Consider the following 16,064-nt stretch of genomic DNA (forward strand, 5'->3'; position numbering starts at 1 on the left):
GCATTGCTTGATTATTTATATATATTTTTATGAAGGTAATGGGTAGTTAATAAAAAATACACTAAAAATTCTCCCTAAACTTTCATCTCAAACCTCATGAAAGCTTCGTTTGAAGTTTCTCTCTTGAACTATAAAATCCGAAACGATACAATCATTACCCTCGATGCTTCGCAATAGCTACTTTCCCCTCCTTCTCAAGCACAGCTTGATGGCAATCTTTCAAACTTGCTCCTTTCGACATCCCCCTTTTTAGAATCTTCCCGAAAAAAAAGTGAGCAGGGCTTAAAACCGCCCTGCGCCATCAGCAGCAACTAGTAGTGCGCCGCCATTAGCCCACTTCAAACTGCTGCAGAGTGTCCAATTTACTTGGCGCACATAAATCCACAACCCATTGCGGGCAAAATGCTCGACCACTCTCGCGAGTGCAAAAGTTTTCCCAACCCCAAACCGAACCCCCGTTTAGCTGCTCTTTGCTAATAACTGCTGCTGCTGCTTCAAGGGTCCGTCAAAGTTTTGCTACCCTCCGAAGCGGGAAGCATTTAGAGTGTAGATTTGAAGAAACGTTGAGGCAACTTCTTCCGGTCATTAGCGGTAATCTACCGGCTGGGATAGGAGGAGCAACCCTCAAAAGAACGTAATAATTTATGAAAATCTTTTTGTTTTTTCATTTCGCATTTTTTTTAATTTCTCATTAACTTTAAGCTTTTGAGAATGATTAGTTCAGTTTTAATTATTTGTTTTGTTTTTTTTTTTCTGTGGGTCTGTCGAGGGTTATCTCACCACCGGCTAGCGATAGTTCTTGAACAAACTCGCGGAAAGCTCCTGAAGCTCAATTTGCATCGCCAAAGTGCGCTTATCTGTGTGGTTGGGCTCACTCCGTCGCCATCTCCCATTGGAGATGTCCCCGTGAACTAAATAAAGTAATGGATACTTGAACAGCTCTTCTTTCGCACCACTTTCATAGAACTTTTACAAAAAAAAACTCTTTTAAGAAATGCTTTAAATATGGATCCTGAATAAATCACATTAAATATTGTCATTTGAAATCTAGAAAATGACAAAGAAACAGCAAATACAACCAAACAAGTAAAAAAGTACCCTCTGGCAACACTGTCACTTTCTTCCGATGAAGTTTCGCAAAAAATCGCACCCCGGGAAACTGCCGCCATGATTAACTGTGGCCCCGAACGTCGGCTGACATTTATGGCCGCCATTAGTGATTTTTCTCCTTCGTCTGTCACTCTTGGCGCCCCGACAATCCAATCCCGGACACACATTTCTCGTGTGTATACACTTGGTACGGGAAGGTGGGTCAACAGAAAAAAAATGCGGGCAATATTTCTCGAAGCCATCACATCACGACGAGGTGGCTCCGAGAGAAATCGTGTTCCATTTTTCATCACTGGCCGTAATAACGTCGTCGACGACCGATGGCAACGAGCTTTAAATTGTACACTGGCTCGTTTTCGCTGAACTGGCAACACTGCCTCCGAGGGAGGGCTGACGACTGGGTTGATTCACGTCAACAGGATTAAAATATGACGGATTTTGGCAGTGACAGTTGTCGTCAAGGGATGATTGGCAGAAGTTAATTAATATTATTTTATATTACATTCACCCTGTTGCCTTCAAGTTTAAAATGCATTCTGAATAGAGTAAGGTAATGTATTTAGGTTAATATGAGTATTTTAATAGATTTTAGGCTGTAATTAAAATCAAAACTTATTGTGTTATCAGAACACCATTACAAAATTATTTATTAAAAATATTGTGATGTTTAGAATTGGGTCCTAAAATGAAGCTTAGATTGCTGATATTATTGTTTACAGCGATAAAGCTTATTTTTCTGAGTACAATGACCCTTTGTACGACCACAAAAAGTTTAAAATGGATTTTTAAATCAATTTTGAAAAATTTACCTCGCGGTCCTTCTTGACAGAAAAGCTCCTACTTGACAGCTCGTTCCAAGGGGACCATAGTTGATCCATCGAAAAAATGTTGTCTTGTCAAAAAAAAAATTGCATTAAAATGAAAAAAGTGATCAGAAATGTTTTTTAAGCGTGTTTTTTACCGTTGTACATAAAAATTGACATAGGGCTTTAGTACCCAAATGCTAAGAACTTTCACGTGCTAAATATATTCGGAAGCATACACTAGTTTTAAGTTTTTGTAATATGGTTTTTGAATGAGCGGAAAAAATCTTAAAGCTTTAAAAAAACGAATTTTAAAGTGAAAAACATAGAATTTTCAAGAAACAACGTAGGGGAAATATACTCGATTAAAGCTCCGAAAATACTATTTAAGCTATAAACTTACCACCAACAGCACCGCCTCAAGTAAGCACGTAAATTTATGCCATTTACTGGCCAAAAAGATCAAATTTAATGCACTTTCGATCATAATTTCTGTTTTGCGAGACCATTTCTCATCATTTTGTTGGCACACACATCCAGACGCAAGAATAGAGGTTAACTGCTTAACAAAAGCCGCCATCAATATCTTTTCACTTGCGCTAACGTTTTCAAAGCGCTTAAGATATTGAAATGCTTCCAACTACCGGCAACATGTTCTTTTGCACATTAGTTAGTCATTCACTTGAAAAAAAAAAACCCAGAAACATGTAAATAAGAAGAAACCCGAGCGCTGAAGCGAAGGCAAATAAAGAACAAAGGGTGGCCACCAACACCACCAGACAGCGCCGGTTGGAGTGAGCCAGTGATGCTAGAAAATTTTCTCTATAAATGCTACTTTTCGTGAGTTTTCGCTTAAAATTTAATCAATTTTGGCAGCACTAAGCAGAGCGCTGGAAAAAAACTTAGCTGAAAATAGGAAAATGTGCGTGGCCCAGTGCACTCGATTGATTAGAATGCATTTGGGAAATATATGTTTTAAATGCTTGTAAAAGGAATAGAATAACTTTTAGTAAAAGTTAAAATAAACAGAAATGTTCACAAAAAGTTGCTGTACTCGTTGGTGTGCATGGTATTAGTAGATTTCAAGGAACACTCCAGATTATCCAGCATCAATCAAACTCGGCTTAAAATGGGTATATTTCCTCTATTTTAAAAATAAATTTTCTAAAGCTTTAGATCACTTCGCTGAAAAAATCTCGTTCCTAGAACAAATCCTGTTATTTTGGCAGCTGTCTATAGTTGAGGTACGTTTTTGGCCAAAAATGACCTCTAGAAAAATCATTTTTCTAATATTTTTGTTGGAATTGCTCGAAAACTGCCCAAATGTTTGAAAATCTCCACTTCAAATATTGTAGCATGTCAATACGATTCCCTCAAACAAGAAACACTGTTGGATGACTTGTTTTACTATATCGTTGTATTTGAGCAGCATTAGTTTCATTTGACCCAATGTCCTCTGAGGGGTGAGATTGGGTCACTTTCAAACTATTGGCATTTAAATCCACCATATTTTGGGAAAATGTTAGTAAACTATCTTAGAACAAATCTACGTTGAAAGATTTTCGACGTTATTTGAATTGTTTTTGTTACTAAGAAATTACGAGAGGTTTATCGTTTTTTGACCTATAGTCCTATAGTAGAGCATTGCAGATTTTTTTCTGCATTTTCTATTATAACTATCAAACTGCATGTGAAATCCTTAATCATATTCAAATGCAAAAACATAAAATGAATGCATTTTTTTGAAAGTACGTAGTTTAATGAAATCTTTTAATATTGAAAAATATGCATCAGTAGGTATCAAAATCTATGAAAAAAATCCGATTAAGCAGTTGCAAATATTTTGCTAAGTACAAAATCCGGGTTTTTTTTATTTTGAAGAACTTCAAAATTTAAATAAATATATTAATTAGCTGAAACCATATGAATTACCCTTTCCTGCGTTTATAGTCATATTCAGCATGTTGGAACTTCTTCAAAAATGAATTGATTTTTTTATGAAATACCAATGAACAGGCCCGCTAAAAGATTTGAAAAAAAAGTATTTTAGGGGTTACATACATCTAGAAAATCAAAAAGTTTCCTATTACAGAAAATTTATGAAATCAACTTAAAAGATAATTTTCAATCACTCCTGAAAATTTTATGAAGATATTTTATGATTAAAGTAAGTTACAGACGATTTAAGCTCAAAATTTTGCCATGCGCAAGCGAACTGTCAAACTGTGCGAGCATTTTTCTCTGAACACGTTTATTTACGGGTGCCACGATATCTCAAGATGGGATTGATCAAACTGGCTGAAATTTGGGGTGAAGACGTTCAAGATATATCCCGTGTGTATGACGAAGCCCGATTTTGAAATTTTGCATTTTTTGAAATACAAAAATCAAAAACTTTCGATTTTTTATATGAAAAACATAAAACTATTTTTATCTTTTTAAAAATAAACTTTTTTGAAAATCGGCCTTCGTCATGCTCACGGGACTGGTTTAATGAGTCTTCACCAAAATTTTGAGCCGATTTGGTCAAGGCAGTGTTGACACCCGTTTGTTGAAAATGGTCACTAGCTCTATCTCGGCAATTGTATCAATGTCTTCAAATTTATTTTTTAAATAATTGAAAATGTATATTTTATGTCCTGAAAACAAATTTTAAAAAAAGTTTAAGTTTTTACTCAAGCCAACCCCTGGCATTTTTGCCGATTTACATGTTTGTAACCTCTTAAGTGTAAATTTTTAGCAAAAATTTCGAAAAATTTGTAATTCGTAAATTTTTTGATTAAACCAAAACATTTCAAAAATCCTAAAACGCGGATTTTGGCAATTCTCAATCGGAACTTTTTTATGTACAATAATTCACCACTCTCCCCAAAAACTCGGATGTTATTGAGTGGCTTGAAATTGCGTAAAAATGCCTTCAAATTTTAGTATTGGTTCCTCTCAAGACGACCGACTTCTGATAAGCCTCTCTTTCCACAAATTACTAGAACAAATGAGATAATCGTCCAAATTCGTGTTTATTTGGGTCCAATCATTCCGGAACGGCTTGATAAAATTAGTGCCGTTCCATTATCAGCAAAATAAGGTTTTTATGGTTCTGGTTGCGCCACGTCCGATACGTGGCCCGCCCTTATCAATGCGTGGTCACCGTTCCGTATTTAACGCAAATCCAGATCAAATGTACAGGTTATTCGTTGTTGAAAAGTTTACGTGAACTGTTCTAAAAAGTAATCTCCCCTCAAAATGAAGCACCTGTCGCTCGTCGTTCTGCTGGCCCTCGTCGGCGCCATCTACTGCGAACTGTCCGTGCAGGCCGTTCCGGAACCGAACGCCCCGTTGGCGCCCCGCCGGGCCCAGCTGATGGACGCGCTGGCCGCCAAGCTGGACAAGCTGGAGCTGAAGCCGGAGCTGAAGGCCGAAATGCTGCGCGCGCTCAAGTCGATGCAGGAAACGCGCGACATGAGCCTGGACCAGGCCAAGGAACGCCGCGAGCAGATCCGCCGCGAGCTGCTGGAACGCGTGGCCAAGGAGACCAAGTCGCTGCGGGGACACTAGGTGGGAGCCAACTTGCGGATAATAAATAAGACCTAATTACTGTGAGTGTGGAATTTCATTTCGGGAACCTTTTGAAGACTCCATTGTGATGGGGGGAAGGTCAGTCCAGGACCGGTAGTCCCGGATTTTCATCTTCCGATTCGGACTAATTCACGAAACGTGTACCTAATTAGCCCCGGTTGGACGAAGTCGAACGCCCGAACAGAAAAAAATACTAGATTTTAATCTCGCATCATTTATCAAATTCTTTTCATTATTTAGTGCCCGGGCTTGAACCCCTTTTTGTGCAGTACCTGAAGCCTACCTGGCAGAACTGGCTTTCGGGCCACGCACCTTTTCCTTCGAAAGGAAATGCCAGAAATCCGGAACAATCAACCATGCTCCAGGGTGGGATGAAGGGGGTGGGGAAGTGCTCTGCTCGATTCCAAGAAAGGGAGAACAACTTTGCCGAATTCCAAATGAAATGCACGGTGAAAATGTACTCGTTGGATATTTAGTTGTTCAGTTGTTCAGTTGTTCAATTGTCAGTTTTAAGATCTTCGACTATTTTATGTTCAGTTGGTTAATTTTCGACTATCTTTATCTTGTAGTTTTGTACTGTGCGTTCCTGTTTGAAGGTCGCCTTCAGCGTACACCTTCAAATCTCTGTAACATGTAACTTCTGTGCGTGTGTACATTCGAGGAGGAACGATTTATTTGCTTTCACTTTTCGGCTGTTTCTCCTGCCAGGGCTGCCCCCCCGAAAATGTGTCCAAACCTTTTGCTCTGTTCTTCGCTGGCAAGAAACGAAACGCCCAGAGGCGGCTCCCGGGCATTTTCCCGAACGCGAACGAGACGCTTAATATGTAAATAATGATGATAAACGACGCGAGTTTTCACCCTCGTTATGAGTTTTCTCACTATGCTCCAAGGTGGGTGTAATGTGAGTGTCTGTGTGTGTGTGTGAGAGAGAGAGAGTTTGAATCGAATGTGTTGCATTTCGTCGAGATTGTGGACTAAGGGCAAACTATGATCACAGATGAACAGACGAATATAAGTATCCACAATTTAACCGCCAATTTCAATTTTATAAGAAACTCACCACGGTGGTTTTTTATTCACCACTGCTCATGAACTCACGTTTGACAGAAGGTTGAAACTGTTGGCACGCACACTATCACTCATTTCTTGCAGTGTGCGCACGTTCACAACCAGATGGCTCTAGTGTGCAATGACAGATTAATTTTGAATAATGTTGTACAATTGAGGTTTTGCAGCTTGACTTTGATTCAAATGTAGGTGGCGCAAAAATGAGGTTACTTTCCAAAAATCATATTGAGGTTTTGCAGCGCGACTGCGTTTCAAATGTAGATGGCGCCAAAATGAGGTTACTTGCCTAAAATCGTGTGCCTTTCTGCCGATTAAAGAACAAAATCGATTATTTATCATGATTCCCTGCATCAATCTTAATGAAACTGGTTGCAAAAGACGAGAAAAATTTTTTGCTTTTAAATAATGAAAATCAATTTTAGAGCGCGCAAAAATTTGTGAACTTTTTCTTTAAAAAACATGTTTTGGAACACGAAAAAATTAGTTTCCCGATAGATATCAATGAAATAAACAGTTATATAGTTGATAACAAGTGTGTTAACGTATATTCAACAATTTTTATTGATTTTTGACAGACTTTCTTGCCAAATAGTTCAAATTACTATCTTTTACTAAATTTACAATTTTCTCATAGTAAAATCAAACAAATATTGGAATGTTATACACCAAATTGTTGTAATTATTTTTTCTCATACGAATCCGGCATAAGTTTTATAAAAATGTTAATTATGAAGGAAAAAACACAATTTTTCAAAAAATCATAGGTTTACGCTATTTGTTCATAGGTGGCGAAATGTGTCTTTTAGCTTTCCTGCAAATTCTCTATTGCCGTTCAAGAGCAAAACGACATGCGACACCTAGTGTTGAGTAGCAGAACAGAGCGAAGAATGTCGATTAAAATTTCGGCCCTTTGAGGTTATGTATGCGAATTCTGTTTTGTTAAATTCCAGCGTTCAAAACAACTTTTGAGCAAAAATTCGAGCTGATACTTTGTTAACTTTTGATGCTCTATCATTTTAAACAATATTATTTTTTCAAAATATTTTTTTTTCAATTTTTTTTGCGTTAATTTATAGAGGGCAAAACGTTTACACTCGTACTACTTGAATTTTTTCTCAAAAGTTGTTCTATGACCTGTTTTTTTTAATTTTAAGTTTGCATTCCTATGTAACCGAACAGCGAAAATTTGAATCGTCATTCTTCGATGCTTCGTGCCATCTGTCGGAATTTTTGAGCTTTTAATCGCGAATTGAGGTTTTGCAGCGCGACTGTGTTTCAAATGTAGGTGGCGCCAAAATGAGGTTACTTGACTAAAATCGTATGCATTTCTGCCGGATTGAAGAACAAAATCGATTATTTCTCATGATTCCCTGCATCAATTTAAATGAAACTGATTGCAAAAGACGAGAAAATTATTTTGCTTTAAAATAATGAACATCAATTTTTGGACGCACAAAAATTTGTAATTTTTTTCTTTAAAAAACTTGTTTTGGAACAAGAAAAAATGAGTTACTCCGTATATATCAATGAAAAAACCAGTTATATAGTTAATAACAGATGTGTTAACGAATATTCAACCATTTTATTGATTTTTGACAGACTTTGTTGCCAAAAAGTTCGAATTACTGTCTTTTACTAAATTTACAATTTTCTCATAGAAAAATCAAACGAATATTGGAAAGTTGCACACCAAATTGTTGGAAATAATTTTTTTCATCCGAATCCAGCATAAGTTTAATAAAAATGTTGATTTTGAAGGTAAAAACACATTTTTTCGAAAAATCATAGGTTTACACTATTTGTTCATAGGTGGCGACAAGTGTATTTTAGCTTTGCTGCAAATTCTCTATTGAGGTTTTGCAGCTTGACTGTGTTTCAAATTTAGGCTAATGAGGTTACTTTCCAAAAATCGTATTGAGCTTTTGCAGCGCGACTGTGTTTCAAATGTAGGTGGCGCCAAAATGGGATTACTTGACTAAAATCGTATGCATTTCTGCCGGATTGAAGAACAAAATCGATTATTTCTCATGATTCCCTGCATCAATCTAAATGAAACTAGTTGCAAAAGACGAGAAATTTGTATTTTTTTTTTCTTTAAAAACATGTTTTGGAACACGAAAAAATTAGTTTCTCCATAGATATCAATGAAATAACCAGTTATATAGTTGATAACAGATGTGTTTACGTATATTCAACAAATTTTATTGATTTTTGACAGACTTTTTTGTCAAATAGTCCAAATTACTATCTTTTTTCTAAATTTACAGTTTTCTCATAAAAAAATCAAACAAATATTGGAAAGTTGTACACCAAAATGTTGAAAATAACTTTTCTTATCCGATTCCGGCATAAGTTTTATAAAAAATGTTGATTTTGAAGGTAAAAACACATTTTTTCAAAAAAACACATAGATTTACGCTATTTGTTCATAGGTGGCGACATGTGTCTTTGAGATTTGCTGCAAATTCTCAATTCCTTTCTGCTGGATTGAAAAACAAAATCGCTTATTTCTCATGATTCCCTACATCAATCTTAATGAAACTGGATGCAAAAGACGAGAAAAAAAATTTGCTTTAAAATAATGTACATCAATTATTGATCGCGCAAAAAATTGTTAACTTTTTCTTAAAAAATGTGTCTTTTAGCATTGCTGCAAATCCTCTATAAATTTACAGTTTTCTCATAGAAAAGTTAACAAATATTGAAAAATTGTACACCAAATTGTTGGAAATAATTTTTCTCATCCGAATCTGGCATAAGTTTTATTAAAATGTTTATAATGAAGAAAAACAGACATTTTCCAAAAAATCATAGGTTAACACTATTTGTTCATAGGTGGCGACATGTGTCTTTTAGCTTTGCTGCAAATCCTCTATAATTCACTGGTCTGGTTGTCATTTTTGAAATTTGTTAGAAATCTTGCTTCTTTAAGTTCTCGGCTTCCTTACTAGCTCTGAATTTCTTGTTTTTTTGCTCGAACCCCACATGCCCCCCTCCAAACTCTTGTGCACACCTGGCTGCCCTCGCTAAGCTTCCTCTAACGAAGCACGCACGATTAAGCCACGTGAGCTATGAGTTTCTTGCTCTTTGGCGCTCGCGATTTTCCACCCAAATTGTATGACCCGAGGATTTTCCTTCCCATTTTTATTTCCCGCCATGATTTATGGTTCACCGCGGGCGTAATTTCCGCTCGACGATTCGCGTTACTGCCGTGCCGCGGATTGCCGGAACTTGGCGGAACACCGTTCCGGTGACGCTTTGAGCATCGAAGTTTTGGCCGGAACCATCTGCTTGAATTTTATTCGTTTTATTGTGATTTCAACAGCGGTTTGTAAACAGTCTACTTTCAGGCGATTCTAATTTGTGCTGCTACTCGCCGCCAGATGGCTTCATTAGCTTGCAGCATTTTAGGCGCTTCCCTCGTACAAAGCTACCTTTAGAACTAATTCAAGTCCAATATTTCGCTTGATTTGCTCGGAAAACTGTGTCACATCGCTCATTGACGCCAATGATTTGCGGTTTCCCCCGATCCAGCCTGAACGACTCATCGATTCCCGGTGAAGCGTTCACGGCGAAGTTTTTCGTTACAGTAATCGAAGTTCTCCGAGCAAGAACACACAAAAAATGAAAACAATCCGCGAATCCAGCGGCGTCGAGTTTATCGCCGGGAGATTAATGATGTTTTAATCGCAAAATAATTACGGTTTCATTTTTCACAGAAAAAAAAACCAGCGCTGACGGTGATATCATAACAATAAATTCCACTTTCAGCAGAAGCAGCAGCAGCAGCAGCTCCGGAAGCGGAATCGAATGTCACGTGGACGTGGATGGATGAAGTGGATGATGGGTGAGAACTTCCGCAGCAGGAGGGAGAAAATCCAATCATCGCCAAGGACTCGGAACAGAAGCCACGAATGGCGACGACTGGGACGAGTATAATTTCAAAAGAAAAGATGTGTTTCGATTGTTTCGATGATGATGAGAAATTCTTGGTGTTTTGCTGGAAGATCAAAAGCGCGCTTATTTCTCCAGCAGGTGCCCACGCGGAAAATGGGAATCGAACACGAAGAATTGTGGTGATGCCATTTGAGGGGAGGCGATTGAATCGATTCGCTCGATTGAGAGTGGAAATTCGTTGGAAAGCTTACACGAATTCAATTAGTTTTGATTCGATTTTGAAACATTTTTTGAGTTTTTTAACAAAAACTTCGTAATGAAGCAACACTTTCCAAAGTTCAAGTGACGGGCTTCCTTCACGAAACTGTCACCTCCGAAAAAAACGACCCACCAAGACAAAGTCCTTGCTGGGTCCCCCGACGAGGTGCAACATCGTCAGATTCGCCAAGTGTGGTTATAAAGTAGCTTACCGTGCGATGGCAGTGCTTTATTTTCCACGATTTGTACAGCAAAAACGCCTAAAGGTATGCAATTGCTTCACGTGTAGAACGTTAAGACTGCTGAGACGCCTAAAGTTAGTCAAAAACGCACAAATTTGAACAATCGTTCAAACCTCAACCGTATTCCAATGTCTTTCTGCTCTTTCCAGCATAACAAGCTTGCCAGCAAGCACAGATTTCCCGGAGTGTACAGAGAAAGAGAGTCCCCTGGCGCGGCCACGTGGAAGGCGCGAGCGCGCCTTCGCGCACTTGGAAAGTGCAAATTTATTACAGTGTATAAAACACATTATACGATTATGATGATCGTAATAACGAAATATCTTTTTCATGCGACACACGGGAAAATACACAAACGCGGAGAGAGCACAGTACACGTGGAAAGTGAAAAATTGCCCGGGAGGGTTTTTCACTTTTGTTGGCCGCCGACGACGACAAAGAAAAACTAACATTTGTCTTGCGATTCGTTTCCGGGCCGCGAGGGGCGTAAGGGCATAAAATTAAATGTGTATTTTCCCTTACAGAAACTGGTGGCTTGCAATAAAGATTATCTCCTGGAAAATTCATTCATTAACCTTTATTCCCAAGTTCGAATTGGACCTTTCCACAAAACATCACATTAAGATAGATGATCTTTGCCAGAGAAATCAACCAAACACTGGAAAAAAGCGCCACTCCAATATCGTCAAAAACAAAACTCCGCCCAACCCCCCTCTAAGTCATGGTTCGTAATTATGCTACAAGATAACACAGTTAAAACCCCTCATTTGAATAATTTCATTAGGCAAAGCGAAGCTTGGAAACAGAACAACAACAAAAAAAACGGCACGAGATCCTTTCGTTGTGATATCGGCCAATAATCAAATGAGAAAACTTTTACGTTACGGCGACGGTTGTTGTCTTGGCTTTTTGACTCTTTCTTTTATTTTTTCGATGCCAGATTTGGACTGCAGTCGGACTGCTTGTTGATGTTTGCTCGCCCACTGTAGACGTCTCAGGAAAAGAAATCAAGATTGAAAAAAATCTCTTCATTTTGGGGGAAACGGTGGACGAATAACAGCAATGTTGCACTTTTTTTCTATTTATTTTTTAGTAACTACAATGTTGTGCTATTTTGCTCAAATTTTTCATTATTTGTTCTTTTATTTTTCGTTTTGTTTTGTATTCTTAAGTGCTCAAAAATGTAATTCTACACAATATATTTGTTAATTAATTTTTTCCATAAACTTAATTGAAACTGCTCAGAGCTCATGTTTTATTAAAAAGAATGCAAACAAAAATACAAATGAAACAAAAACTTACTGTTTCGAACGAATGAAAAATTCTTGAAACAAATAAGATAAGGCCGTTGCAAATATTTTTTGAAGTTTATGTCCCTCGACTCTGACCAAAAAAACAAAAAGCTAAAAAAAAATTACAAGCCAAGGTTTCAACATTTGAATGAAAAAAGTGTTTTAAAATGCATTATACTGCCCATGTTCGCATAAATGTCCCATATGCAAAAACAGCAAGCTGAGGAAAAACGCATTTGAAGTTTGTCCCATACATAAGGCTACGTGTTAAGTTTTCGCAAAAAAACTGGATTTCCTCCTGATTTCTAGAACAAAGTACTGGATGTTATAGGCTTTTTTGAAAGAGCACACAATTTTGAACCAAACTGCATAAATAACTCGAAATCGATGAAAATGCATATGGGACATTTATGCGATCAGGGGCAGTATACATCTGTCCAGTTGTTTTACAATCATTTCTAAGTATTGACAAAAAAATTATTGTTACCGGTGCTGAACATTGTTATTTCATTAAAAATATTTTGAACTTTAAATGAGCCTAAATAAGCTAAATTTGATTATCAATGCAGAAAAAGGCATTTCAGGTTGTTTTAAGCTGATTAGACTTCTATGTCCGTTAAAATTTCCAGTTTAATGAAAACAAAAAAATTACCCCTTATTTTTCAAACCAATTTTGAAACTTAACTAAACTTTGAAAATTATTAGCAACGACTTATGAAGCCAAAATTATTTAATTGGAAAGAATTTAAAAACTATCCGCAAATTACAGAGAAAGGAATAAACTGCACATGTTCGTATAAATGACCCATAAGCAAAAAAAAATACATAAGGCTACATGTTGAATTTTCGCGAACAAACTGGATTTCCTCCGGATTTCTAGAACAAATTGGACATTTTCCGTTTCTCTGAAAGAGCACAGGATTTTGAACCAAACTGCATCATTTACTCAAAAGTGATGAAAATGCACTTGTAATGCACAAAAGTGATGTAAATCACTTTGAAAAACAAAAATGGACAATTTTCCCAAGAATGAGCAACAGATTTATTTTGTTTTGGATGAAACGTTATGTGTACTTTTCCTATGATCAAAGAAGTAATTTTGAATCATTGGTTTGTCCACACAAGTTTTCATATAATTTTGGCAGGCTATTAAAATATTCTAAAATCTTTACCTTTAGATATCTGATATACATATCTGATAGATATGGTGTCTTGGGCAAAGCTGAAGTTATTTCTTAGTACTTTCCAGAAAAATATCTACTTTTTACACACAAAAAATAGATTGCCCAAAAAAAACAATTTTTAAAACTCTCATTATTGGTTATGTTTAAGAAGGCAAAAATGCCATGTTCTATGCTACGGCACAAATTGGTCGAAATTTATTTGGCAGTGCTGCCAATTTGTCAAAAAAATCGTGATTTTCGAAAACGTGGAAATAGTTGAAAAAAATATGTTGATGTTGAATCACATTTGCAATCGAAAAGTACAACATTAATTTTGATATCGTGCCCCCTTTTCGAGTTGTATCTTCTAAAAATTGTTTTTTGTTGATAAGAGACTCTTTCTACCTGTGGAAGGCATTACTAAGCTTAATTATATCTGAAAATGAAAATGTCTTATAAATTTGCTTCAAAGACATTGAAGATTGGACAAATGGTTTCTTGGATAGAGCCTCCGGAAGAAAATTATACAAGAAAAACGAAGTTTTCCCTACTTCACCCTAACATTTGAAAAGGACCAAAAACTTTTATTTTCAACCGCTTCTTTTGACTTCAAATGAGAAATTTCGAGGACAATGCATTTTTTCAACCTAATTTAGGACCATTGAAATCTTATTCATTTTGGTCAATTCAGTGAGTACTCAGTTAGTATTCAGTAAATTATGAGGAAATTCGTAAAAATCTCTATATTGCGTTGGGTTGGGGTTAGGAGTTAAAAAACTGCCCATGTTTGAAAAAAAAATTAAAACTCACAAAAATATTTCAGAAATCTGAATTTTGTCTGAAAAGGTACGTTATTTTGAAACCATACACTTTTATACTTTTTTTTATTACCTTTTTTATGAACCGTTCATGATATCTTTTCAATTCAATTCGGTTTTATTTGTGAATAATCAAGTTACAATGAGTTCATTTAGGTGCACAACAGAGTTTTGGTGTTCCTTTCAGCTGTGTTTAAATCGTTATTCAATCGAAAAATTATTACTTATAACTATGGAATAGACAAGAGTAAGAAAAAGTTTTCAAAAAACTTACAGAAAGTGCAATAGGAAAAGGATAGATAGAGAGAAAGCTTAAAACTAGATCACAGACAAAAATAATCAATTATAGATGTGCTTGATCATCAGCTCCCCAAGGGCCAGAAATTGCTCCGCCTTGTTACGGCAGCTCCGAAACCGCGTCATCATCTCCCCCGCGAGAGCAAAGAACTCCGGCAGGGAAAAGAGATCTTCCCCGGTGACTCCTTGCTGGGCCGCATCGCCGCTACCGGCAGCGACCACGCTGGCAAACGAACGCCCCCATCCAGGAGGGATCGCTGGGTTGTCCGCTGGAACCGTACGCTGTCCAGCTGCAGGAACGGCTGCGTTCGTACTTCGCTGAGGAGAGTGAGACGCTGCTGCTTTCTTCTTCCTCTTTTCCTGCTCCTCGAGGTAGGCCTTGCGCGCGACGCATCCGCGGTAATTGCCGGTATGGTTGCCGTCACAGTTCGCGCACTTTACGCGCGGCTTGGTTTGTTCTGCCTTGTCCCCCAAATCCGCCTTTCGTGGCAGTGCGCACGCCTCCGAGAGGTGCGACTCACCGCACTTCACGCAGCGGGGCCGGAGGTTGCAGTTCCGCGAGCCGTGGCCGAATTTCTGGCAACGGTGGCATTGCGCTACGTCCGTCGGGTTCTTGGTGTAAAACCGCCAGTTTACCCAAAAACCGTCCAACGTCTTAATCCGCCGCAGGTCTTGGATCTTGACGGTGCCGCGGTCGAAGTACAACAGGTACAGGGTATGCGTACCCGTGACTGTTGTCTTTCGCGAGAGCACTTTTATCTCCCGTGGCTTTATTCCCGCGTTCGAGAGGTGTCGCTTCAGGTCGGCGATCGGACGGTCTTGGTAACCCTGCAAGACCACCTTAACAGGGGGCTTCTCTGGGTCGTATGTGTAGAAGTTGAAGTTGCTACGCTTCAGTTCTTCAAGCACCAGGTCGAAATCTTTTCTGTTCAGTGTGATCACTTGCACTGCCGACTTACCGATTTTCAGACAATATCCGAGGCCTTCCAGCAACTCGTCAACATCGTCCGCCAACGTGTCCAAAACAAAAATTGGAGGTGGTCTTCGTTCCGTTGGAGAATTGTTCTTTTTTGACTTCGGCACTTTTTTCCGTGCACGACCATCATCGTCGTCGTCGGCGTCGGTAGTGCTGCTACCGTCGGTGTTGTTGTTGTTGTTTTCTTCGTCGTCGCTCAGCATCTGGAACTCGTTCCTGATGGGGATGTTGGCGGATGTTGATGTGCCGCTGGTCGTGGCACCGGAAGTACCGGAACGGGTTCGCACTGGTGATCTCGGAACATATCCGGGATGTAGTAACTTTTTGTCGATTCCTTCTGCGCTCACTCTCCCCTGCGCGATGGCGGTCGACACGGCGTTGGTTTGTTTACCTTTTTGCACACGGCCGGTAGACGAACTTCGCGGGTTTTTCGAGGCCGCACTCGAACCGCCACGGCCACGGCCGGCCCTTGGCATGCTGGTGGAGCAAACTCGCGGCTAATCACGGTAAACTACGGCGAAAAAAATCGAAAAAACGATGGAGCACTGAGCACTAGACTGCTGCTTG

This window comes from Culex pipiens, chromosome 1 (genome assembly GCF_016801865.2).
Source record: "Culex pipiens pallens isolate TS chromosome 1, TS_CPP_V2, whole genome shotgun sequence".
NCBI classification, from domain to species: domain Eukaryota; kingdom Metazoa; phylum Arthropoda; class Insecta; order Diptera; family Culicidae; genus Culex; species Culex pipiens.